Raw genomic sequence first — 26611 nt, 5'->3', positions numbered from 1 at the left:
CAGATTCAACATGCTATATTCTAGTACAATTTAAATTATTCAAGCATTTCAAGATTGTTTGCAGTTATAATTCCTTCTTACTTGACACACAGTGACATATTGGGAAAGAGGCAAAAGAGTATCGTGTAATTGTCCTCAAACATTTTGGTTTCAGGACCCCTTTTGACTCCTAAAACTTCAGGATGCAAGAGAGCTTTGTTTTTGTGAGTTGTATCTTTAAATACTATGTTTAGGGAATTATATATCATATTAGAAATGAAAAATGAGACATTTTAACATATTTAGGAATTTACTTGAAATAATAATGACATATTTTATGTACATTAACTGCTTTCCAAAATAAAAATAATTGTTAAGAAAAATGTCATATTTTTTTTCAAATCTTTTTCATGATGGCTTAGTAGAAGATTGTAGGATTTTCGTACCTGCTTCTGCATTCAATTTGTCATTCTATGTTGTTTTGATTAAAGTATATGAAGAAAACCCAGCATCACACAGATACATAGTTGGAAAAGGGAAAACTTGCTCAAGATTCCTTGGACCACTCTTTGAGAACCACTGTTTCATGGATACACTTCTTCCTATGAGTTATAGGATGGAGCTGTGGAGTTATTTTCTCCTTTGTCAATAGCCAGCTGTGCAACCTTGTGCAAGGCACTAAACTACTCTGGACTCATCCACACAAGGAAAGTAATTAACACAGTGGTGGATCACATACTGTGCACTGGTACTGTATTGCCTAATGACCGGGATATGTTCTGAAAATGTGTTGTTAGCTATTTTGTCTTTGTGCAAACATCATAGAGTGTACATACACAAACTAAGATTGCTACTATGTCACTAGTCTATACATGAAACTATCATCTAAATAGTTCCATTATTGACCATTGTTATGTGGACGTGTGACTGTAGTTAACCAGGGAAAAATTGGTTCAAGATGATCACATGGATGTGACTTATATTGCAGAATGGGACCTGGAGTCCCAAAGTAATCCTCATCATTTCAATCTACTAACTGTCCAAACTTGATAACTTCTTTCCTATGATTGACATGAGATACAAATTTATGGGTACCTGGTCTCCCCCATAAACCCTTACATTGAACTGATAGAATTCTTTGCATAATGCATCCTGGGAAGTAAGCATAGTTACCATTAAATTATTGGTTTCTGTTTCCGTCTTATCTAGTCCTCCACTTCATGGATCAGGGATAGGTAGTGATACAGAGGAAGGGGAGGGATGGGCTGGCCACACCCATGAAGGTTAGCTGTTGGGGTTAGGGTGAGCTCACTAGCCTGGGAAGCCCTGATTTGTAACATTTGGCAATTTCCATGGTATAAATACTTCCACCATGACTGTCTTCACTACCAGCATCTGAAGGAGTTGGGAAGAGAGGCACACAATTGACTTTCAAGAGCCTGTGCCATTTGATCGCAAGATAAAAGCGAGAGCACACAAGGGAGATATGAGGATAGGTAAGACACCTATCCTCATTTGTTGCCCTCAACACAGAGAAACTACCTTAAAAGCAACTGAGGCCAATAGGAAAAGGGGATCAGGAACTAGAGAAAAGGTGAGATCAAAAAGAATTAACCTAGAAGGTAACACACAGGCACAGGAAATTGATGTGAGTCAACTCCCTGTATAGCTATCCTTATCTCAACTAGCAAAAACCCTTGTTCCTTCCTATTATTGCTTATACTCTCTCTTCAACAAAATTAGAGATAAGGGCAAAATAGTTTCTGCTGGGTGTGGAGGGGGTGAGGGGGGAGAGGGAGAGGGCGGAGTGGGTGGTAAGGGAGGGGGTGGGGGCAGGGGGGAGAAATGACCCAAGCATTGTATGCACATATGAATAAAAAAAAAAAAAAGAGCCTGTGCCAGTGTGTGCCTCTCTTTTTTTGCCCAGCAAGGAAGAAACTGAGACTAAAAGCAATTAAAGAACTTGCCTGAGAATGTACAAGCTTTCTAAAGCACAGCATTTTGAGTTGTTTGTGAGGATTAAGTGAAATAATCTAATAGAAGTGCAATGCCTGCACAATCCATGTGCTCGATAAATGCTAGCTTTTATTGTCTTTGTTATTATTGCCTTTCCCACATACCTAGGATGCTGTTCAACTCTAACATTACACAAAAGATCTACTTTTATAAATTACCTTATTTAGAGGTGTGTTGGGGTATAATGAGATATTAGAATATGTAATCTTCTTCTAAAGCCATTATTTTACATTAATATTCTAAGGTTGGAAATATTGTACCCTCCTGGCTTTATGACTCAACTCATCTAATCATTCCTGCAAGACTTTCTGAATGAATTAGGCTTCTAGAAAATAACCTCATCATTTAAAGAAACTTAAGAAGCCTTTGACTAGCATTTCTGCTTTTAAGAATCTGTCCTACAAATTGCTCTGTTTAATTCAGGAATGTCAGTGATAGTGAAAATTTGGAAACACTGAAATCTGCAATGGAAAAATGGTTATATAAATGATTGTACATCTATAAAGTTGAATATTATGCAACTATTTAAAAGAAGGTGTGTATCCTGAAGGAGAAAAAGCAGAGGGGATGAACCAATTCAGGTTATAATACATATAAACACATAAATGTCACAATGAAACACCCTGTATAGCTATCTTAAACAAACAAAAATGTTATTTTATTTATTTATTTTTTTACAAAAACAGAGAACAGGAAGGTAAAGCAGGTCCTATCTGGTGGGTATGTATCAATCGGAGGTGAGAGGATATAAGGAAAGGGAGTAGGAAGATGAATATGCTGTAAATATTATGTATACATGTATATAAATGGAAAAATGAGACCAGTAGAAACCATTCCAGGAATGGGAAGAGGAGGGATAAAGGAGAATGACGAAGGGGGTGAATTCAACTATGATATATTGTAAGAACTTTTACAAATATCATAATGTACCCCCAGTAGAACAATAATGAAAATAAATTTAGAAAAAATTACAAAGTTTCAAAGGTTAACAAATAGCACCACATTCAGAAAAACAGACAATTCAATAAGTATGGTCAGTTTTTACATTTTATGTGTTGATTAAATAAGTCAATATTTTTAAATGAATTTTTTTAAAGGTGTGTATCTATATATATTAACAAGATCTTCTTTAACAAAGTAGAACTTATTTAAGCTGGGTGCCAATAGTTCATTCCTAGCTACTAGGGAGGCATAGCTCAGGAGGATCACAATTCAAGGCCAACCTGGGGGTGGGGTAAAGCAAGACCCTTTCTCAAAAATACTCAATAGGAAAAAGGGCTGGCAGAGTGGCTCAAGTGGTAGAGTGTTTGCCTAGCAAGACTTGAGTGCAAACCCCAGTCCGCAAAGAAAACAAAACAAAACAAAACCCTACTTAAACAAAGTAAATTTCAGATTATATTTGTTATAAATTTAGTCACATAAAAATTAAAACTACATCTGTGTATAAATTAACAATATTATAAATGATAGGAAGAGCTGCAGACAAGTGTACATGTACAATACTGATTTATTTTGGGAAAAGGAATGAAATGGAAATGAAAATAATAAGCAATTTTTATTTTTACCATATATATTTTTTCTGTTAATTTCTTTGCAGTGAACCTATAATTGTGTATTCTTTGTATAATTTAAAATAAGTCATTTTTCAAAGAGACTTAGGGATATTAGCTTAGGAATATAACCTTAACACTACAACTCAAGGTTTCAATACAGAGTTCAGAGGGAGGTTGGCAAGTCTGAGAAAGAGAGAGAGAGAGAGAGAGAGAGAGAGAGAGAGAGAGAGAGGGAGAGAGAGAAAGAATATATTGATGTAGTGTCTCCCTGTCAGGACCTTAGCAGTTCTCTTTTCAAATAGTTTTTCTCCAGTGGCTAAACTTTAAGTATTGAACATAAAGTGTCCTACATTCTCTGGCTAATTGGAAGGGCCAGTAGCTTTTTGAATAGACTATATTAAAATGAATCTGGAATCCTGTGTATAAGCCAAGGCTCAGATCTTAGTTTGTCGATTCTGAGCCATTTATCTCAATTGGCGAAACCTGAGGTCAACACAAAGCAAACTTCAAATTGTTAACCTCTTATTCTTCAGAGGTGTGTGTGTGTGTGTGTGTGTGTGTGTGTGTGTGTGTGTGCTGGAATGGGGGAGGGTGGCTTTTGGTGACTTGGGCTAGTAAAGAAGAACAGATAGGCACCTGTCTAAGATAATTTTCTCACAAGTTCATAATTAACTTGAACTAAGAAATTCTTTTATGGATAAGAGTCATCAATACCTTAGCATTAATTACTTACTTGGACAACAGTCTTGCTATTTTCCTGACAGCTAAAAGTCAGGGACTAGGAGAATTAGTTAAGGAGGAGGGAATATTTTGCCTGTGGGACCCCATGTTTGGGTTCAGGAAAGATCTTGGAAGAAGTATGGGACAAAGGCAGGCCTGGATTTGAATCCAGGCTTTGTCACTTGCTATGTTTTGCTTTCTGAGGCATATTTCTTAGCTTCTCACAGGCCGATTTCTTTTCAGTTATAAAATAAGGATTGTGTAAATTACAGGATTGTGGTAAAGACACCTATGTAAAGCACCTGGCATGGAGCTGGGTACATAGTGACTGTGCAATATGTAGTTGTTATGATTTGGATAGCACAAAAAAGAAAAGAAAGAAAGAAAAGAAACTCTCTTAATGGAGACCCATTTAAATAAACTTCAATAAACAAATAACCTTGACTTTAAGCACCTACCATTTGGATTATCACTCAGATGTCAAAAATCAGAGCCAGCTACTTTCTGGAAATAATGCTCTCAGGAACTGAGAGGTGCAGGAAGGGATGTGGAAAGAAGTCAAAGAAAAACACTATTCCACGTTGAAAGAAGGAGCTACAATACCCATTTCTTAAATGTATTCCTATGGGCAAAAGTATATTCCTCATGGGTGTTGGCTTGTCATCATTCTCTTTTAACTCGGAAAACAGTCCGAGTCCCAGTCCCAGTCCTAGTCCTAGCAGTCTGAGAAAGTCAATCTCCAGTACCATTCTCCCAAAGCAAGCACCTGGCCTGTTAATGTCTACTGTGCCTCACCCATAAAAAGCAATGATGCTGCGAATAGTGAATTAGAGGGAGGCCAGTCCTCCATTCAAATAGAGGGCATTTACATTGAGAAGAATGGAATGCATGAAAGGTAGAGCCAACAGGCAGTAGGGAGAGATTTAGTTTCTGTCATCAGTCATCCCTGACGCCAGGCATTTCTGAGATTGTTGTGATGGCCAAGGTTTTAGTTAAGAAGATAAAATGAATCTTTTGGAAAAATGTGAGGTCGCTTAATCTGGAAGACAGAAGAGGGATCTGAAGAAGAAGGAGAATGAGACTGGAATGGTGGAAGGGACAGATTACTCAGAGAGCAGTGAGATGACTTTGCAAGAGTTGAGCTAGGACCAGACACTAGTAGGTGTGGTGAAGACAGTGATAACAATGATTACAAAGATGATAATGTTAAATTGCTCTTCCAGTTTACAAATTACTTTCCCATTCATACTTTCACTTAATTCTTCTTGTGATGCCCTGAGGGTACTTAGAGACAGTAAACAAATCATCAGTATTCACCAACTGGATTCATTTGAAGAGCTGTCAAAATCAGAACTGGGGTGTTAAATACTGTTTCTAAATTATTTCAGACTCATCACAACTATATATGTGTTCTTAAGTGATGGGCAAATCAAAGATTTTGCTACTAAAGAATTAACTATATTGTTTTTCTAGGACCATGAATTAACCATCACAAAAAGCATCCCTTGTTAGCAGGTAGAAGTCTCACATTTCAGGTAGCATTGGTGAAAATCCAACTCACTCAACAACAGTCATCCAGCTTAGGTAAATTTACTGTACATACTGGACAGTTCTCTACCTGTACTAAACGTTATTATATAGTACTTTGAAACCCTAAATTAAAATCGTTTCTCTAAAAGCATATATCAAGGATTAAAATTAAAATATCAAGGACAACCTCAAGCAAAAGCATTTTAGAGTTGACAAATGTTACATCTAGCTCCACATTAATTCTCTGAAGGAATTTAACACAATTTCCTCCATTCTAACTCAAAAATTAATTTCTGTATATTGTCCTTGAGATATGGATTGGAGATGAAAAGGAGAAACTATTGAAAGTGTAAAGATTTCATATGAATTAATCAACCAAGAGTTCACACACTGGGGACTAAAGATTCAACTTTCTAGTGTAGAAACCCAAGGACATTACTTTTTCTTATGAGTATACTTTACATCAAAAAATCTCTATTGGCATATGTCTCATTTACAACATTCAAGTGAGGAGGTAATCTTTATGACATCCCCAAAAGAAGTACAAAGATGTTGGCTAAACATTTTATAGAAACATCAAGGAGAGGTCAAAATTAGAACAAGATGGTCCTCACTTCCGGTGTTACCTGTATTCTAGACAGAAAGATAATCTCATTCCTCTAACCATTCATGTTAAATCCTATGGTAGATGAGACAATTCAGTCTCAAATACTTGGACATAGAAAGGTGTATTGACCATGTTGTTTTGGTCAGTAACAACCTCAAGAATAACTTTAAGAACCCCTGAAGGGCTTGGTCATTGCTGTGCTATTCCAAGAGTAAAGGGAGTTACATAGACCTCCCACCATCTTTGTCCATGGATCACAGCCTTTTGAAGCTGTCAGTTGCTTCTTGAAAGAATTGAGTTCAAGAGATAAGATATAAGTATGAGGTTTCCATTTAGGTCCTTTTGTCCTAGTCCTCCCCATGCCCATTCAGAAGTACTCCATGGGGCTAATATGTGGGTTGGCTTACATACCTCTGTGTGGAAAAGAGCTTTCTTTGTACAAGTTTCCTGTTCTAGATATCTACAGTATCTGAGCCTTTTCTAGAGAATAATCTAAACAGAAATGCCGGAGCAAACTTAAAAAGCTAAACATTGATCTACCATTTGATCCAGCAATACCACTCTTGGGGATATACCCAAAAGACTGTGACACAGGTTACTCCAGAGGCACCTGCACACCCATGTTTATTGCGGCACTAGTCACAATAGCCAAGTTATGGAAACAGCTAAGATGCCCCACAACTGACGAATGGATTAAGAAAATGTGGTATCTATACACAATGGAATTTTATGCAGCCATGAGGAAGAACGAAATGTTATCATTCGCTGGTAAATGGATGGAATTGGAGAACATCATTCTGAGTGAGGTTAGCCTGGCCCAAAAGACCAAAAATCGTATGTTCTCCCTCATATGTGGACATTAGATCAAGGGCAAACACAACAAGGGGATTGGACTTTGAGCACATGATAAAAGCGAGAGCACACAAGGGAGGGGTGAGGATAGGTAAGACACCTAAAAAATTAGCTAGCATTTGTTGCCCTTAACACAGAGAAACTAAAGCAGATACCTTAAAAGCAACTGAGGCCAATAGGAAAAGGGGACCAGGAACTAGAGAAAAGGTTAGATCAAAAAGAATTAACCTAGAAGGTAACAAACATGCACAGGAAATTAATGTGAGTCAACTCCCTGTATAGCTATCCTTATCTCAACCAGCAAAAACACTTGTTCCTTCCTATTATTGCTTATACTCTCTCTTTAACAAAATTAGAGATAAGGGCCAAATAGTTTCTGCCGGGTATTGAGGGGGTAGGGGGGAGAGGGAGGGAGCGGAGTGGGTGGTAAGGGAGGGGGTGGGGGCAGGAGGGAGAAATGACCCAAGCAGTGTATGCACATATGAATAATAAAACAATATAAAAAATCTAAAAGGGAAAAAAAAAAGAAAAAAAGAAATGCTGGAGCAAACAAACCTGTAGAATCTGCCAACCTTTATCACATTCAAGGACTAGTTGACTGACAAAACAATCCAGATGCTATATTCTATGTAGGTTAGTCTCCATTCCCATGGAGTGAGAAAACTTTTGATTTATGTCATATAAAATGAAGTTGGTGGACATACGCAAAAAGGGGCACTGTGGTTGATTCATTGTATGCTAGACATTAAACCCAGAGGACATGATGATGTTTTGCCCTCCATACTCCTTTAAGACTCCCATGTTGCTTGGTCTGTGGTTGATATTCTGTTTATGTGTTCAGTCAGTGATTATTAGATAGCTCCTGTGTGGTTAACCAGGTTGGGGGAAAAAAAAGTATAAAATGCAGCCTTTGCCAAAGAATTGGAAAAGCCGAGCTTACAAGAAATAGCTAAGAACATGTGGAAAGTATAAGATTAAGCAAGGAAACTCTGCAGGGATAAAGGGAAGGTTAGTGTGATCATAAAACTGGACACCTTAGAGAGAAGGGGGCTTTCTCTGTTTTTTGGAGCTTTCCAAATATTCCATTCTTTCATTCTTCCTATAAGTAAAAAACCCCAAATAAAACAGAATTTGTTTATACTTAAAGATGATTTCTTGCTTTTGGGAAGGAGTATATATACTTTTCCCTAATCTTCCCACAAGTACAACTAAAACCCCTAGACATTATTTACATATAAAACAAAACCTAACAAGATCAAAAGATAAAGAGAAGTGTATGGATTGACCAGGGACCTCAGGACAATACTGTGATGGGTGCCTTCAGTTTTTTATTTGCTCATTTATCTCACACTTGAAACTGAAGAAATTGGCAACCCAGAAACACCAATGGGTGCACTCCAATGAAAGCCTGCTCTCTCTCTAGTCAAAGGGAAGAGCCAGCCAACCACAGAAAACTTGTACGCAATAATGGCTCTACTCCAGTGAAATATCAAAATAAAAATGCATGCTATCATTTTGTAAGAAGTACCCTGGGGAAAAGGTACCTGGGCTCTTTCTTACCATGGCATATAGATCTACAATTACTTCAGAATAAAAAGCTTATTTTTTTTAATAGTAAAGGAATGGAGGCATTCTTGATAGTTGAGGTGGAAGGGAAAATGTCATTTGAGGGTAATACAAGATAGTAATCTAAAAGGAATACATAAGTAGTTTTTTGCGGCTGCTCTAACAAGTTACCACACTTTTAATAACTTGAAATAACATAAATTTGTTCTCACAGCTCTGAAAGCCACAGGAGTGAAATCAGTATCACTAGGTGGTGGCTGCAGCATTCCTTGACTTATAGCTGCATCACTCCAACATCAAATCTCTTTCTGCTTCATCTTCATCTTGCCTTCTCCTCTGTGTTCATGTGAGTCCTCGCTCTCTTTTTATAAAGATACTGCAATAGCATTTAGGGCCCACTTGATAATTCATGGCAGTCTCCCCTTCTTACATGCCTTTACTTAAATGTATCCACAAAGACTGTTTTCCAAATGAGGTTACATTTCCTTTTTTCCAAGAATTCAAGCCTGATGTCTTTGGGTGGTCTGTATTCTGCATACCACAGTGTACTAAATGGTCCATTGTGTGAATGTGGTATCATCTATTTAGTAAATCTACAATTACAGAACACTTAGGGTGTTTGTATTCTTTATTAATAAACATAAACAAAGGTATTTTCTCATTAACAAATAGTTTTGGAGCATTTACTCTGTGTCTGCTTCCCTTCTAGGAACCCAGGATAGGGCAGGAAAGAAAAAGGCAAATACACACCCTGAAGTGGAGTTTCTGTTCTACTTGGAAAGAGAAGACACAGACAACAAATGAATGAGTGTAAGATTTCCCCCACCTCCTAGGAGGGCTATGTCATTTTATATCCCAGCAACTTGTTCCTCACAAGCTCACCACCACTGATCATTAGTGCTCTTTCAATCTTTGCCGGTATGATATGGAAAAAATTACTCAACAATATTTGAAGAACTTGTGCCTTGGAAATGTAAGAGCAAATGTCTTTCCCTGTGTTCATTGGCCATGTGCATTTTCTCTTTAGTGACTTGTCTACTTGTGTCCTTTGCCCCGTTTTTCTATTGGAATATGCCTCTTTCCTTACTGAATTTTCATGTTCGGTATGTTTTGCTTTTGTCTATCAAATGCCACAAGTAGGTTTCCCAGTGTATTATCAGAGGTTCTTGGGTGCATACAACAGAAAGTGAGAGCTCATTCTAGAAGAAAATGAAAATGCTTTGAAAGGATATTTGATAGACCACAGAATCATTGGAAAAGCTAGAAAACTAGATGTTGAAAAAAGAGCAGCACTGAGAGAAGCTGGACAAACCAACAGCCAAAAACCACACTGTAGGAACTGCTCCGCAGGACCTGCTAGTACTGGGCCCTGACACCCACTCCTGGCACCTCAACTCACACTGATCCCTGAGATTTGAAGTGTATGCCACAAAACTGAACTCTCTGCTGTCCCTGATCGGTGTCCTAGGCCAGGGCACCCAGGCTGTCTTCAGTACAGCCTGCATCCTAGTTGCTAGGGAGCAGAGAAAGTGACTACCTGGTTTCCACTCTAGGTCTCATCTCCTAGGGTGGAAAGTGGAATCTATGTTTTGTCCAGAGTCATATGGTGGAAGAGAGAGAGAGAGAGAGAGAGAGAGAGAGAGAGAGAGTTATAACCGGCTTGTTCTTCAACTTTTAATTTTATCGATTGCACTTTTACTTTGAGCTTTATAGAGAATTTAATTTTTGGTGAGTATAGTCTGAAAATATTTTCCTTTAGGATTTCTGACATTAACAGCTCTATCACCCTTATCCTCTTTTCCCGTACTCTCCCCGGTGAACCAACTACTTAATGCCTACATTTTTGTTTTTTAAGAATTACTGTGCATGTACCAGGGCTTGTAAACTATCCTTTGAGAATTTAGGCAGTTCTGATGTCCTGGGTCTTCCTCTCATGTCAGACATGTTCTTGAATCTGAGACATGCATGGTAGTTGGGAATCTATTGCCTCTCAAAATGTCTAACATTCTGCTTTTTAGATAGCAGAATTTTGACCTATTCATCGAATATGTATTTTCATGATGAAGGAGTCCCCAACCCTGCTACTGCTTTAGGTATATTTTATTACTCAGCTAATTTCAATTGCTATCTTAGGCATTAAACTGAAAGTCATTCAGTTGACTGTTGTCATACAGTAAGACTCAGATCAGAGGGACTCGGCATAATCTTAAGGGAACCTTGAATGTTGGCTATTAGTCTTTGAATGATTCAGTCACCTTTATCTTTCTTGTCTACATAGTCAGAAGCCTGTCTACACATGTTGAATAGACCAGTGCCAGTCCTCAGGAGCCTCTAGAGGATTTTCTGCCTGTTCTATGTATTTCAAGAAAGCCCGAATGTGGGCTCCCTAAACATGGACTCCCTCCAGACTCAGCTGAGGAAGGAAGGGAAGAATGCAACAGGTAAAAAATGACATGGCCAAGTCTGGCATGGTAACACATACCTGTGATTCCAGCATTTATGAGACTAAGGCAGGAGAATCTTGAGTTTGAGGCCAGTCTGGACTGCATAGTAAGACCTTGTCTCAAAAAGAAAGAAAGAAAAAATGACATGGCTGCATTCTCCCACACCAAGGCACTCCTTGCAAAGAGATGCCCCAGCCTGGTCCTATCAAGAACAAAGCTGTTGTCAGAGCTATGCCTGAAGGAGCTAGAGTCCAGATATGGGCTATCCAGCGAAAGCAGGCAAGAGGCATGGAGGCTAAAATCCCTGTGAGTAGAAAAGTAGCACCTGGAATATTCAGAGACAGAAGTTGGGCAGTAGCCCAAAGAGGGATCCAGGGCAGAGAAGCCTGAAATTGGGTGAAAGGGGCAGGATTGCCGGCTAGGGCTCCACAACAGAGGTATAGCCCTCTTCACATCTGTGATAAGGACCTAGGGCACAGACAAACTCATCACTGCAAGTCATCAGAGAGACAGAACAAGCAAGACTTGATTTTCAGAGTGCAAGAACAAGCTGGGGTCTGAGACACAGGAACAAAGGGGAACCTTACTGGGGAGAGAGTGGTTAAGTGTGTGGCCTGTACAGTAGCTGCCAAGGTTCAAATCTCCATTCTGTCACTCACTACCTATGTAACTTGGAAGGAGTTATTTAGCCTTTCTCTGCTGCAGTTTCCTCATCTGTAAAATGAGAATTATAGCAATGCCTACATTGTGGGGTTTTTACGAGAAGTAAATAAGTTGATACACTGAAGTGCTTAGGATGGAGTACATATTTTTAAATACTAGCTACTATGTTAATGTTACCATCACTAAAACTGCCATACCTAATCAGAGCAGAAGATGCTTCAGTGTGGTCGTTGTGTAGAATCACCATCGTGGTTGAGTTACTGTTTGGCTCCCTCTGAATAAGAATTGGATTAGTCATAGACCTGGTACAAATCTAAGTTTATAGATGGGGTCAAGTGCTACAGGAGAGCTGTAGAGCCAAGGACCCAGGCAAAATCTTGCAAATGCAGTTGAAAGAGTGACATTTTCCTTTTTGTTGACTACAACACACAATCATTGCGCCTGTCTAGAATCTTTGAGCAATCTGAGGTCTGTGCTAGAGATGTGAGTAATGAAAGAGAAGAGTCTGGAAGGCCCTGTGCTGTCCTGGGGACTCTGCTGTGGGCTGCATTTCCCAAATCTCCAGGGTAAATAAGTGACCACAGGAGAGGGCGTATACCTCTGACATCATGCTAGCCCTCTGCAAAGACATGTGCGTCCGGACTGGTAGAGTGGCTCAAGTGGTAGAACACCTGCCTAACAAGTGTGATACCTTGAGTTCAAACCCCAATACCACCAAAAAAAAAAAAAAAAAAAAAAAAGAAAGAAAAAAAAGCCTATAGGTCCCTCAAGTGAAGCTGGAGTTTGAGGCATAAAAATAATACCCCATTTCCAGTCATGCCTTCATGGATCCTTCCATGGGAGACTGTAGACAAAACATGGACACATGAAGCTAAAACATGACTTTTTAAAACAAGAATTATTTACAATAATATAGCCTAATAATAATTAGACTACCATTGGTGAGCCTCGCTATGTGCTAAAAGTGCATGTTACCTCATGAGACCTCACAAGGCCTGTTTGCAGATGAGAAAGCAAGCGTAGGAGGGTTGAGTAACTTGGTTAAGCTGAGTAACATTGAGTAAATGGCAGTCAGAATTCCAGCTCAGGTGGTGCAATAGCAGAGCTTCAGCATTAAGGAAGAGGAAACAAAGAATGCTTTGGAGTTAACTTTCTTAAAGGAAATGCTGCATTTTTGACAGAAGAGAATTATGTGCTGTCTGTTCCTTTTTTTTTTTTTTTTTTGGTGAGCTGACATGGACTTGAAACATTTGCTCCCCCTTGGGCAGCATCTGTTTTGATTCTCCAAGGACATTGACTCACTCTGTGGAGACTCTCTCTGGGAGAGGTCAAAGTTCCTTATAGCTTCAGGGATCACAAAACCCTTTTCAACAACATCCCTCAGGCCCAGGCCCCTAAAAAACTATGTAATAAATTTACCATCAAAACAATCTCACTTGTTCCCTGTGAGACCATTATGCTACAAACAAAGGTAACATGATATTTCAATAAATATTTCTCCTGTGAAGTCATTAGGATTTTTTCTCCCCCTACACTAAACCGTATTCTTCAAATTTAATATAATTTCATAGTCCCCTAAATCATTCGTGAGTATATATATGCAACATTGAAGAATTCCACTTCCCGTCATTTGAATAAGAATGATTATTAAAGTTTAGGCTGAGTCTAAAATGCAAAAGCATTTTACTGTTTTTATTATTAAAAATGCTGTAATGAAATATTTTAAAATGTTATGGCAATTATCTTTTCACTGCACAAACCCACATTGTCAGCTATGCCACATTAAAATGTTAAATCACTATTTTAATATCAAATTACAGAAAGAAAGAGAGAAACTGCTAAAATTCATTTTCTGTGCAGTGTATTTCTCTCCAACGTTCTCATACATGTGGTCTGTCATGGTTGAGGGCTGCTGCTGCATTATACAGGAAACACTACAGAGTTTGGAGGTCCCAGAGTTGAAGTAACGAGGAAGTCTAGGGAATGAGTGTTTCTTCATCATTTTTAAAAAGCATGATAATTAGCTATTTTTCTGGGTTCCCAAACCTAAGCCTGCAGGCCATCAGTAGGAAGTGAGCAAACCCCAAGCAGCTGGGATTTGTGAAAATAAAATGCTTCACAGAACCCATTATGTAGGCTGTGTGCTTTGGGCATCAATGCTGCGAACTCCTCTATTCCTGCTGGGCCAGCTGTGCAGTGCCCTCAGTGGTAGAGGTAACAGCAGAACTTTAGGGCAGCTCACGTTGCCCTGGGACAAGTGTTAACGAGGAAGCGGCATGGAGATGAGAGATACTACAGTCAGGTGCTAACCTCTCAATGAAGCTGCACGGCTCTTACGTTATCTACGAAAACTGAGCTATTGCTCACGATGAATGTAATCATTACCCAGAGGACTTTGACCTGTCCTGTTAGGCAACTAAAAACCAAAAAGTACATTTTTAATAGATTTCATGAGGAGCTAATTGTATGTAATTCTGGATGCTTAGTGGAAACTATCAGATGAGGTCCACACTGGGTCAACAACTCACTTTTAAGCTTGAAATCACATGGTCTTATTATCTATGAAGTTTTTGAAAATGAGCTCGTTATCATCAAAGCTAAAAATCATCTGAATAGTACTAACAAGTTATGTTATAAACAAATTGCACTATTCATAGGGAGTGTCAGTCAGAAAGTAGTTATGTTATAGATGCTTGATTAATTAATTTGTGCTGGTATTATACATTAATATATCAATCCAGACTATGGGATGCTTACAAATTAAAGGCCCATAACCTAAAAGAATTTACTTTTTATTAAGGTGGACTTAGAGTAAAGAAGTAATTCCTTGAGATGGGAATCGTTGCACACTGTTGATGGAAATGCAAAATGGTGCCTCTACTAGGGGAAACAGTATGGAGGCAATACCACATGTGGGTATTTATCCAAAGACTGGAAATCAGGATCTCGAAGAAGTGTTAGCATGCCTATGTTCATTGCAGCACTGTTTGTAATAGATATGATAAGGAAAAAACCTAAAGTCCATCAACAGATGAATGTGTAAAGAAAATATATACATATATGTATGTGTGTGTATACACACAATGGAATACCATTTGGTTTTAAAAAGAAGGAAATTCTGCAAAATACTACATGGGTGGACCTTGAGGACATTATGCTAAGTAAAATAAGGCAGATACAGCAAGACAAGCCGTACATGATTCTATTTATATGAAGTATCTAAAATAATCTCTTTCATAAAATCAAAGACTGGGATGGTAGTTACCTGGGACTGAAAGGAGGAGAAATAATGGTTATTAATCAACAGGCATGAAGTTTCTGTCAAGTGAAATGAATAAGTTCTAGCAATCTGCTGTATAACACTGTAACTGTAGTCAACAATAATGTAAAGTTTATTTAGAGGGTAGATTTCATATTAAGGGTTCTTTCTACACCAAAATAAAAATACTTCTAACTCTCCATCTCTCTCACCATATTAACACTTTCTTTCTTTTCTTTTTCTTTTTTTTTTTTCCTTGTTCCTTGGTATCCTAGACTTGGACTCCTCAGAAAACAGACATGAAGACATGTGTGCAGGAATTTTATTGGGGTACACTTTGAAAAATAGTTGTTAGTGGGTGAGGAAAACAGGATTGGGCAGGAGATGTCGAACTGTGATACAGTTGCAATGAGAACTTGGGAGTCTGAAAGCAGAGCACCCCTCAGAGTAGTCCCCAAATTGAGGCAAGAGAACTAGAATGTGGTTGGTAGTCATTGGATGTGGACTACATTTGGGGAAAGAGAAGTAACAGTAGGCAGAACAGTTCCTTTTGGCTAAGAGCAATTCCTGGAGAAGGATTTGGCTATGAGCCATCCAAGGTAGCTATTAAGCTGGGGGAATAAACACCTGGGTGCTGAAGGTGGAGTCTGGGTAGCTCACCACAAAGCCCACTTACACTGGTTTACACCACAAACTCACAAGTAAGAACTTAACTCAACCTTCACTTAACTAGTTAAATTTCCTTCCTACTTTACTCTCTTTGTTATCAGCTTCACCATTTTTCCTTACCCAAGGTAGTAGAAGTCTTAAGAGTTCTAAAAATTGCCTTGAGCGATTTTTAACAGTCTGTCACATTTAATTTCCAGCATATTTATCCTTTTAAACAATTTTAAATAATTCACTACAAAGTGAAATCTGGCATAAGTCCTATCTGTCTTTTACTCTGTGAATTACTGAAGAAGCCAAAACAACAGATTTCTAGGCAGTTTTTAGGGCCTGGGGTAGGGACTGGTGAAATAACCAAGGAAGGGGAAAGTAGCTGCTCTCTGCTGATTTTTCTTCCTATTATAAAGAAGAAAGCTTAAATTGTACATCCAGCAAATAAGTACTAAACTATTCTTTGGAATATCAGCCTCTGTTTATAAAATAGAAAATGAATGACTTGAAAAAGAATGCTATTATTTTATGTAAAAAAAATTAACATGAGCTAAGTGTTTTCAGAGATTTGAGATTAAAAAAAAATCTAGTTAGTGCTTGTGATGCAAACCATATCTTCCACCAATATATTGCTCTGTCAAAGACCTGGCTGCCACTCCAAGCACTGTCCTCAAAGTACTCCCAGTGAAACACAGGAGATATTAAATTATAGTGTAATTTAATTAAATTATCACTTTGCAATCCCACCAATAAGGCTGAGGTGGCACTTCTCCTATGAATCCTTGCTTGCAAATCCTTTTACTTTGGGATCAGAACTCCTTCCTGGCAGAAGCAGTTTCAGTTTCAAGGTGAAGTTATGGGTTAGATGATAGTACAAGGATCTTTGCACCCCAAAGATTCTAAGAACAAAAACTAAAACTCATTTGTTGTCAAGATCTATGATCTTTGGCTTTGAAGAATTTTACTTGTGTGGAACATGCATTGGGTGACTTCACATTCTAAATATAGATTTGTTTGAAATCCAGACACGCTTTTTTTTAAATTGAGTGGTAAGAGGGATATTTTGATGTTAGGAACTTCAGGATATGCAGAGAAAATGTCTATTTCTGAATGCATAGGCCAGAAATCAGTAGTGAAGTTTTGAAGCAAGGGTTGTGGAGTCACTAGAGTTTCTTTCTTACAACTCCTGTGTGTGCAGCGTACTTAGGAGATACCATAATGACATTCAGTGTAAAGAAAACACGATCTCAGATTTCTAACAATACAGAAAGGAAAACAGGGCAAGAAAACACTTGGGATTTGGTTTTCCTCCTTAAGCCCCTGAGAAGCAAGTCCCATTGGATATGTAAGGAAGACAAGTTTCCTCCAAGAATCACTCCTAAAGTCTCTGGAGCCACAGGAAGCCTGTGAAGTTGACACAAAGTGTCTCCCCAAATATATACTTTAGATGTATGTGTTTGTGCCTGTGCATGAAAGTACACATTCTCATCATATGTTATCAAAGGGTCCCCAGGCAAACAGAAACAACAAGAGATTAGATAGATAGACTGATATAGATTAGATGTGGATATAGATAAAGAGACTTATTACAAGGAATTGACTCACACAATTACAGAGACTGAGGAATCCCATGATCTATTGTTTGCGTGCTGAAGACCTGGAAAGTTAGTGGTATGAATCCCACTTCAATTCCTGTCCAGGAGAAGACCTAGGTCTAAGCTCAAGCAGGCAAGCAGTAAGTAAAAGGTATGGATTCCTCCTTCCTCCACCTTTTCAACCTCTCAACAACCTCTCAACAGATTCACTCTCTCAACAGATTGGATGATGACCAATCTGTAGGGCGACCTACTTTCCTGAGTCCACCTATTCAAATATGGATTTCATATGTAACACTCACAGACCCACCCAGAAATAATGTTTAATCTGGGCACACCATGGTGTAGTCCAATTGATACGTGCAATTAACCATTACACTCAGCAGGTGTACATTGTCATGAATTAACCATACCCTCCCCTTACCCTTCCAATTCTCTACAGGATTTATTTGAATGATGCAGGTGGCAATGGATGGATGCATAGTGGCAACTATAAGAGGCCAGCTAAGAGACATTTGGTTCTGATTGGCCAACATCTTGGCCAACCATCTTCATTCAGGTATGCTTTGAAGAAACCATCTAAAGAAGGGACTATCAAAAAAGTGGCTTAAAGCAGAGAGTCTCAAACTTTAACTTGCATCAGATTCACCTGAAGGATTTGCTAAAACAGATACCTGGGCCCCATCTCCATGGTTTCTCATTTCAGCATGTCTGAGGTAAGGCTCAAAATTTTGCATTTCTAATAAATTCACAAGTGGCTCTGATGTTGCTAGTCTGAGGATCACACAGTAAGAGCCCATAGTATAAAGGGAAGAGAGCCTCTGCTGTCTTCTTTTGAGATCTTCAAATTATTTCAAATTGCTGGGCCCAGCTGACTGCCAGGTGGAGCTGACTAAATGTCCTCAGGTAAATACTCTAATGTCCTAAGATAAAAGAATGATCTGAGAGGGAAACAGAGATTGTGGAAGAGGTCTGTACAGACCCTGGGAAATTATTACACTAGAGGCTCATTTGCTCTTCTGCTTCTTTTTAAATGATGAGGTAAAGGTATGTAACTACACCTCTTCTTGTAGGTGCAGACTCCTGTATCCTTTTTTTAAAATTATGTTCCTCCCCACTTTTTAACTTTTTTTTTCTGTCAAATGCTTTAGCTGGGTTTCTGTCACCTGCAAGGGAAAGAATTCTAAGTCGCATCCCTGTGATGAAACCCATCAAGGGTAGAGGAGGGTGAGGGAAAGAAAAGCATTAGCAGAGTGTTGGTTGTCAGATACCAAACCTTAGAGCTGCAAGGCGTAAAGTCTCACTCAGGCCTCCCCAAGAAAAAGTACAAAGACACATGTAGTGACTAAAATGAAAGTCACCAAGCAACTGAGATGGCTTTGGTAACAGTTCCTCTCTGGGACTCGCGTGCGCATGGCCTCTCTGCCATATGATTTCTGCTTCTTGGAGTACACATTCTATTCTCCATTCACTCTGAACTAACCAACACTTTCCCAGTGTTGTTGTCCAAATCTCGGGAGACCAGCTAGTTACACTGCTGTCCCTATTGTTCAGAGCCCTTTGTGCCTGGTCATTGCAGGTTACCAGCCAACCTCTTTGGATAAGTTACCGTCTTTGGTCCTATGAGGGTCCGCCATAAAACAGCAAGAGCCAGGAATTTAGGATAAAGGAGACACTCCATTGTGTCTGTTTCAGAACATATGTATTCAGAACCAGGAAACAAGATCCACAGTATGAAATAGCAAACAAATTTTAAATAAAAATATTCACTCTAGAAGAGGTAAAATAACTCACAATGGAGGGGGTATTCTGAGATGATATAGGGACTTGCTGGACTGATCTGGTGCAGAGACAAATGCATTAGGTTTAGAGAAAGCAATGTTTCTTCAGTTGGACTCTTTTTAGTTCAGAAGCTGGGGGCCTCACAGCCATAACAAGACCACTGGCTTCTGCTTGGCTCAACCTGCTACCTGACTGGAGGAAATGTGGGAGAGTTCTCATGCATTCTACCCTTTCCACCATCTTTCCAGAAGGACTGAGAGAGCACATGGATGTAGAATACAGCCCTAGAGACTGACTTTGGGCAAGTTTTGTTGCTTCCAAATCCTTAGTTTCCTTCTCTAAAGATGAAATTATCTGCTTTTCACAGGGTTGTTGTGAAGAACAAATAACACAATGTCTGAGGAGCACTTAGCCTAGCTCCAGATAAAGTACTCATTAAATGCCAGTTTACATTGCTATATCAACATCATCATTCTCATCATTTTCATTATAATACTTTCAAGGTGAGGGAGTGTAATGACTCCAGGGATACATTTGTGAACAAAGCCTACTTCCCTACCTGTTTGCTGATACAACTCATTTTTCTAATAAATATTCCCCACCTACGAATGAAATTAAAATCTAAATGTGTTCAAATTGTAAAGCCATATGTCCAAAGTAAATGCTATTTTATACACTTAGAAGAGCTGAAGAAAAGGAAGGAAGGAAGAAGAAGGAAGGAAGGAAGGAAAGAAGGAAGGAAGGAAGGAAATCCTGATCTATAAAAGTTATATTCCACTTTTCAAATTTTATTCTTCATTATAAAGGAGGTTTTTAGTGTTAACTAAGGCATCAATGCAACAATAAAGTCACCAAAAATATCTAAAAGTCTTTTCATTCTGTAATGTAAATAACTAGGTATATTTATCTTATATAAAATCATTTATTTAGTTCAATCTGCCCCTAGCATTGTCAAAAGTTTACTTTATAAAGATTTGAAAAGGTTGGGAGGGTATGGTTTAAATATAATCTACAATTTTAAAATTTAATTTTGTACATTGCCATGCTGTTCTATTACATATGCAGGAAAGGGAAGAGGAGTGTTCTTCAGACTTGAAAAAATTAATCCATGTTTCTTGGCATGAAGGACTAATGTTATATTTAAAATATACATATATAATGTGAGACCCATTGTCTAATAAAAGTCATGAAATCTAGCTTGTTCATTTTGTGACTTATAATAACTGGAAGTTGATGAAAGAAAACTACTTCCATTTTTATTACATTGTTGCTATTTTTACGAACAAAATTTAAAACGTATGATAAAAATCCAATACACAATAATTGAAACATACAGTCCAACCTCACATAGCTCTGATAAATCTGCTCATTTCTGGCCATTTTCAGTGTTGCTATAGTGAACAGTGTTGACAAGTGGCTGAAAAAAGCTTATAAATGGAATTCAGATCATAGATAAAACTGAACATAAACTATCTTGCAACATTTCTGCATGTTGGGAGGCCCGGTTTGTGCCACAGATGGCCATCTTCCAATAATACATAAAACATTTCTTGCTGGAGCTCAGCACACATTGTTGAATGCACAGGTCATTTGAACAGAACAATAATTCAATTCACTTAATAATGACCTCACTGGGAACAAACACAGACACAGGCTGATGCTGTTAGAAGAACAAAATTGTACCGGAGTTTTTAAAATTAAATTCTTAAAAAGCTGCCATGCTCTCTTGTCAAAATAGCACTTAAATGTATTCAGCGTTTAGAGACCGGGCAGGCTCACTGAGTTTATTTTAGTCTCTTGAATTTTACTGCTATGTGTCTGTGCCATGTTTCTTCAGTTTCCACACCAGTAGCTTTCCTGGGAAGGTCAGTGGTGCCTATTGAACCTTCTGTTGCCTTATTACTGAGCTCATTGACGAAGAAGCCTTGAGTTTATCACTTTTGCTTCTCTAAAGCCGAGGTGGCAATCAATGAAGAATGGCTGCAGAAAGTTTCAGAAAAGACACATGGGAACTATTTAATGGGACCAATAAAAAATCAACTATTTATGTAAATAACAATTATTATACCTCAACTATCAAGGCCATATTTCTATAGAACATTTTTTTTTATTTGTAGGGCTACTTTTACTCCAAGCTTGTAAGGTTAAAAATCTAGGATTCCCTGCACTGGCAGCAACAAATGAACTCAGCCAGGAGAAATCAGAATCTAGGTGACTTCTTTCCAGGGAAACTTACACAACTGATCTGCATGGGCTCAGGCCCTGCCTACCCAGAAATTTTAGACATGATGTTCACATCTATATTTTAAAACTAAGCCCAAATGCTACTTAAATTAGACACCTTATTGCCAGAGATTTAACTAGTAATACCATGTTCTCTTTTGTCACCTTCCATTTACTATAAAAGCACACTCAATAAACAACAGGAGTTTAACATTTTTTGCTTTGTACATTTTATTAAAAAAATTTTTAACTTTTAGGATCCAATCATAAACTTGAAAGAACAGAGGACTTGAAAAACAGAATTAATATATAACCTATTCAAATTATTAATTTAATGTCACAGAACAGGGAGAAAATCTGTATAAAAGTCTTGTCAATGATTGTTTTTTGGTATAATTGTTTTATTCTTTATTCTTTTTTCCATTCCTCTATCTTCATAGGGTTGAAAAACCAAAATTGACTTTCCTATAAGCTAGTGCTTTTATGCTTAGGAAACACATTTCTCTATAGGACCTAACCCGTTAGTTTATTTCCGTACCCTCCTCATCAATATCAGCTAGACTACCCTGTGATAGTGGCAATTTATTAATCTCTACTGCAAAAGCGGGAGAAAGAACACTCATGCTATTTTTCTATGAAAATGGTGGTTAAGGGAAGGGTGGTTATAGGGAAGCAGTGATATTGAAAAAGAGGGGAGGGAATTAAAGGAGCAGAGTGCATTTTCTGCTGATACAGAAGTTTTTTGAGGCTAAAGAGGTGTCTATAATCCCCACAAGACATCCCTTTTTCTTTGTTTATCTTCCTCTCTCTCCTTTCAGTGGTAGTTCTCACAGAAGACATAGTCCTGCCTCTAAAAGAACTTACTATCTGAAGGACAGAGAACACAGGAAGGCAGCAAGTAATGTAGGGACCTGGCTGATGTTATAGGAGATCTCAGAGAAACTGAGTTCAGTAAAGGTACTGGAAAGAATTGCGAAGTGTGCTTTGAGAGCCTGCTCCTGAGAGGTTCAGGGGAGTTTTCCCTCTTCGCACTGCCCACCACTGGAAGAGGGTGCTGCTTGTTGCTCAGGTCCCAGGATGCAAAAGATCCTTCTGCTGAAACCCCCAATCTCATTACCTGTAGTCCAGTTTCTCACTTTGCTTGGAACCTGCCTGAGAGCTGGGTAGGGCCGGCTGAGACTTAATAGGATGCTGAAGAGCCCTGTACCTTCAGGAGGGAGTCGGGGTAATGGGAAGGCACTCTCCTAGCCAAGCTTCCATGGGTGGGAAGGGGAGCAGGAGGGAGAAAAGTCCATTCTGTTAGTAATCACAACCGTAGCACTTAAAGAGCACTTACTGTGCTAGAACAGTTCCACGCACTTTCCATAGGGTATTAACCCAGGTCGTCCTCACACTGACCCTATGAGGAACTACTAGTCATATCCCCATTTTACAGATGAGGCACAAAAGAACTAATTCAGTTACCAAAGATCACGCAGCTATGGCATAGTTGGGACTTGACCCAGACCCAGTCAGCCTCCAGTACCTCTGCTGTTATATATGGTTCACAACTCATGCTGTGCGTTAGAATCACTTGCAGACCTGTTAATCAATATTAATACCTGGGCCTCAATCCCAGAAATACTGATTTAATTGAGCTGCTACTTTTTAAACTTCCCCAGATGACACTCGTGCAGTGAGCATTGGAAGCCTGCTGCATTGTTACCTCATTGTCCCTGCATCCCTTCTTACCTCATTGTCCCTGCACCCCTCCTTACCTCATTGTCCCCGCACCCCTCCTTACCTCATTGTCCCCGCACCCCTCCTTACCTCATTGTCTCTGCACCCCTCCTTACCTCATTGTCTCTGCACCCCTCCTTGCCTCCCCAGTTACTCAGACTACTGCTCCCTGGTCTTAGACCCTGCCACACTCCATTTGTCTCACCCCCCCGCCATGGCCCTTGTGGTGGCTTTAAGATGCATCTACAGGTTCTTTGATACTCTTCTTTTCGAAAGGTGGATCTGACTCCCATCCCCTTCCTGTGGCCTGGATGTGGTAATTGGCTCTAATGAGCGGAACTTAGCAGTCATGATGGTCTGTGACTTCCAAGACCAGGTTGGAAATGACATTGCAGCTTCCTCTTCCCTGGTGAATTATGGACTGCTCCCTCTGGGGGAAGTGAGTTGCTATTATAAGAACATTCAGTCCCATTGAGACGACCTCTGGCAGGGGAGGTCAACCAAGGAAGAACTGATGCCTTCCAGCAAATAACCACGAAGAGGGCCAAATTGGGAGTGAATTTTTCCAGCCCCAGTCAGTCCTCACCATGACTCACAGCACTGGTTAACATCTTCAGTGCCACCTTGTGAAAGACCCTGAACTGAAACCATCCTGCTAGGCTGCTCCCACATTCCTGACCCTCAGAAAGCATACAACACAATAAATGCTTGCTGTTTTACATTGATAAATTGTGGGATAGTTTGTGATGTAGCAGACAACTAGTCCAGCCATCTTAGAATCACTTAGAATCATGAGGCTTAGAATCATGTCTCATCTTACACTCCCAGGTCTTTCCCCAGTGCCTTGGAGCTGGGAAGTTCTCAGGGCTGCAACAGAAAAGCGTTCCGACAACTCAAGGTGGAATTCTGAAAGTATTTTCCATAGAGACACAGCTACATGCATTTTATATATGTGTGCAAGTGCCCAAAGATGCACGTAAAATGCCTGGAAGAAATAAATCAAACTGCAAATAGTCAGAGACAGGAAGGGAAGTGGGATCAGGGGTAGGGGAAAAAGCCAAAAGGAAGTTTCCTCCGGGCTCTGTAGACAACTGTGCTGTTTGAATATTTCACAGTGGGAATCTATCCATGCATCACTTGGGTAATTAAACATATTTTTCCTACATAAAAGTGAGGAAGATTAAAAAAAGAAGACGTGCAATCATACCTGAGGCTGGGTTCTGTTGGAAGCAGAGTATTCGGAGTGTAGCTCTGCAAGTGCATTATGGATACGACAGTATTTTGTAGCCTGTCTTAAGGCCTTAACACCAGGTAGAGCACTGTGAGTTGTAGACACTGTGGTAATGAAGAATCAACAAGCAGCAAGTCTTGGAGCCTGATCCCAAACATGTGTTTGACTCTTGGCTGTAACATTCACCACCCTGGCAAATCACGCAACAACTCTGATCCTGTTTTCTCATCTGCAAAGTTGGAATAATAATTTGAGAATTAAAGAAGCTGAGTGTATAAGAGATCTCATATAGTGAATGACCCAGAGGTGGAATTCATTAGATGGGTAGCTATGTCTTATGGGAAGATATGTTCCTCATTCCAAACACATACATTTTGGGATCATTATATGTAAATAAAATGAGGGTCTATAATTATATATATTTTTAAATTCACCTTTTTTGGGGAAATGCAAAAAGTTTATGATACAAAGTTGACTTTTTTTCTTTTTGGTACTGTGTAACCCAGGGCCTTGCATATGCTACTCATATGCTGTAACACCACATTACACCTCCAGCCCAAAGGAGACTTTTAAAGACACATTTACTTCATAAATTGCTCAAACATTGCAGTGGCCAAATATTTGGTTTCTATTTAAAGTGATAAAGACCTGAGCTAGTCACATTCCTCAATTATAAGGGAGAAACTGGAGACAGTGGAGGTAAACACAAAATCCCAAACAGCTGAAACAATGCTAAATGTGAATTCTGCTGAACACTAGCACCAAAAAGAGTTGGACTGTCCTATCCTGTTCACATACATTGGAGGCCACATTGGCCAGCCTGCCAAGAAAGGTACTTTGTTTGACCCCTACAATGTTTTTGAAAAGCACTTGAATTCATTGCCCACATTTAAATTTGGAAGATTTCATATAAAAATTCAAATTTTATTTTGTTCTTAAAAAATTGGCATAGGTGTTTATTTCAAATTAGCTACAAGAAAGAAAGGATTTTGAATATTCTCATCGCTAAGAATGATAAATGTTTAAGGTAATGAATATGCTAATTACCCAGATCTGATCAATGTGTACATGTATAGAAACATCAAATTGTACCCCACAAATATGTACAATTATTTTGTGTCAATCAGGAATAAAAACAAAACAAGAAAAGAAAAAAACATATCTGGCTATCTTGGACTAGTTGCTAGGACTAAGCCATTGATTTTTCCTTTAGTCAGGATAAAGATTCTCCAAAAAGCTACAAACCCCGTTTGCACTGGCATGCATCACCCATTAGGCATTGAGCTTGCACCTCTGAAGCTTTAGATGTTTACTCCACTGCAATAGGAATGTTGTTGGGGTAGGATGATCACATGCTTCTATAATTATCCCAACTGCCTAAGCATGCCTGTAATGTAGAGATCCCAAAAATGGAGGCTGTCTTTCTCTGTTTACTTTTTAATGAACCAAAGAAAAGGAATGTGGAGCTCTCTAAAATGTTTCTACAAGGAAATGAAGAGTGCTATTTATAATCTACTATCCTTCTACAGTGAGCTAATATTTATCAGAAGGGCCTTCATCTCTCAAATGCTCTTAAGTTGTGTGTCATCACAAGCAATCTATTTGCATCATCTTTTCCATCTGACTGAATAGCCTGGGATTCTTTCCCTCAACACATGCTCAGGTCCTACAAATGGAAGAAAAAGCTGAGCAATGACCCTTACCTTCAACATAGATATAGAGAGATACTTATCAACTTTGGTGATATTGACTTCATTTTTAATATCATGAAGTCACTTGTGAATCAATACCTGTCTAATGCTTGTTTAATAAATGGTTCTGTCTGATAGTTATTGAAAACAAACAAAAATAGGTCCTGTTTCCTTAATTGAGCTTGGTGATCTCTTCATGGCAAATTTTTTTTCCCATAAATAACAATAGCAAAACGTGAATTTGTTCTAAAAAGAGTTTTTCACTTGCTAGCAATTTTTTAGCCTAGGTAATTTCTCCAAAAAAAATTTAATAAGAAATCTTTGAGGGATGGGGATGTAGCTTAGTGGTAGTGTACTTTTCTGGCAGGTGTAAGGCCCTGGGTTCAATCCCCATCATTACCAAAAAAGAAAGAGAAAAGAAAAAAAAAACTTTCATATGCAGAAAAGTTGAAAGAAGGACACAGTAAATACCCACAGATTCACCATCCATATTCTGCAATGAGCATTTGCTATATATACTTTAA

This window comes from Castor canadensis, chromosome 6 (assembly GCF_047511655.1).
Source record: "Castor canadensis chromosome 6, mCasCan1.hap1v2, whole genome shotgun sequence".
In the NCBI taxonomy this organism is placed as follows: domain Eukaryota; kingdom Metazoa; phylum Chordata; class Mammalia; order Rodentia; family Castoridae; genus Castor; species Castor canadensis.
The sequence above is the reverse complement of the archived record's forward strand: the minus strand, read 5'-3'. Positions refer to the sequence as shown.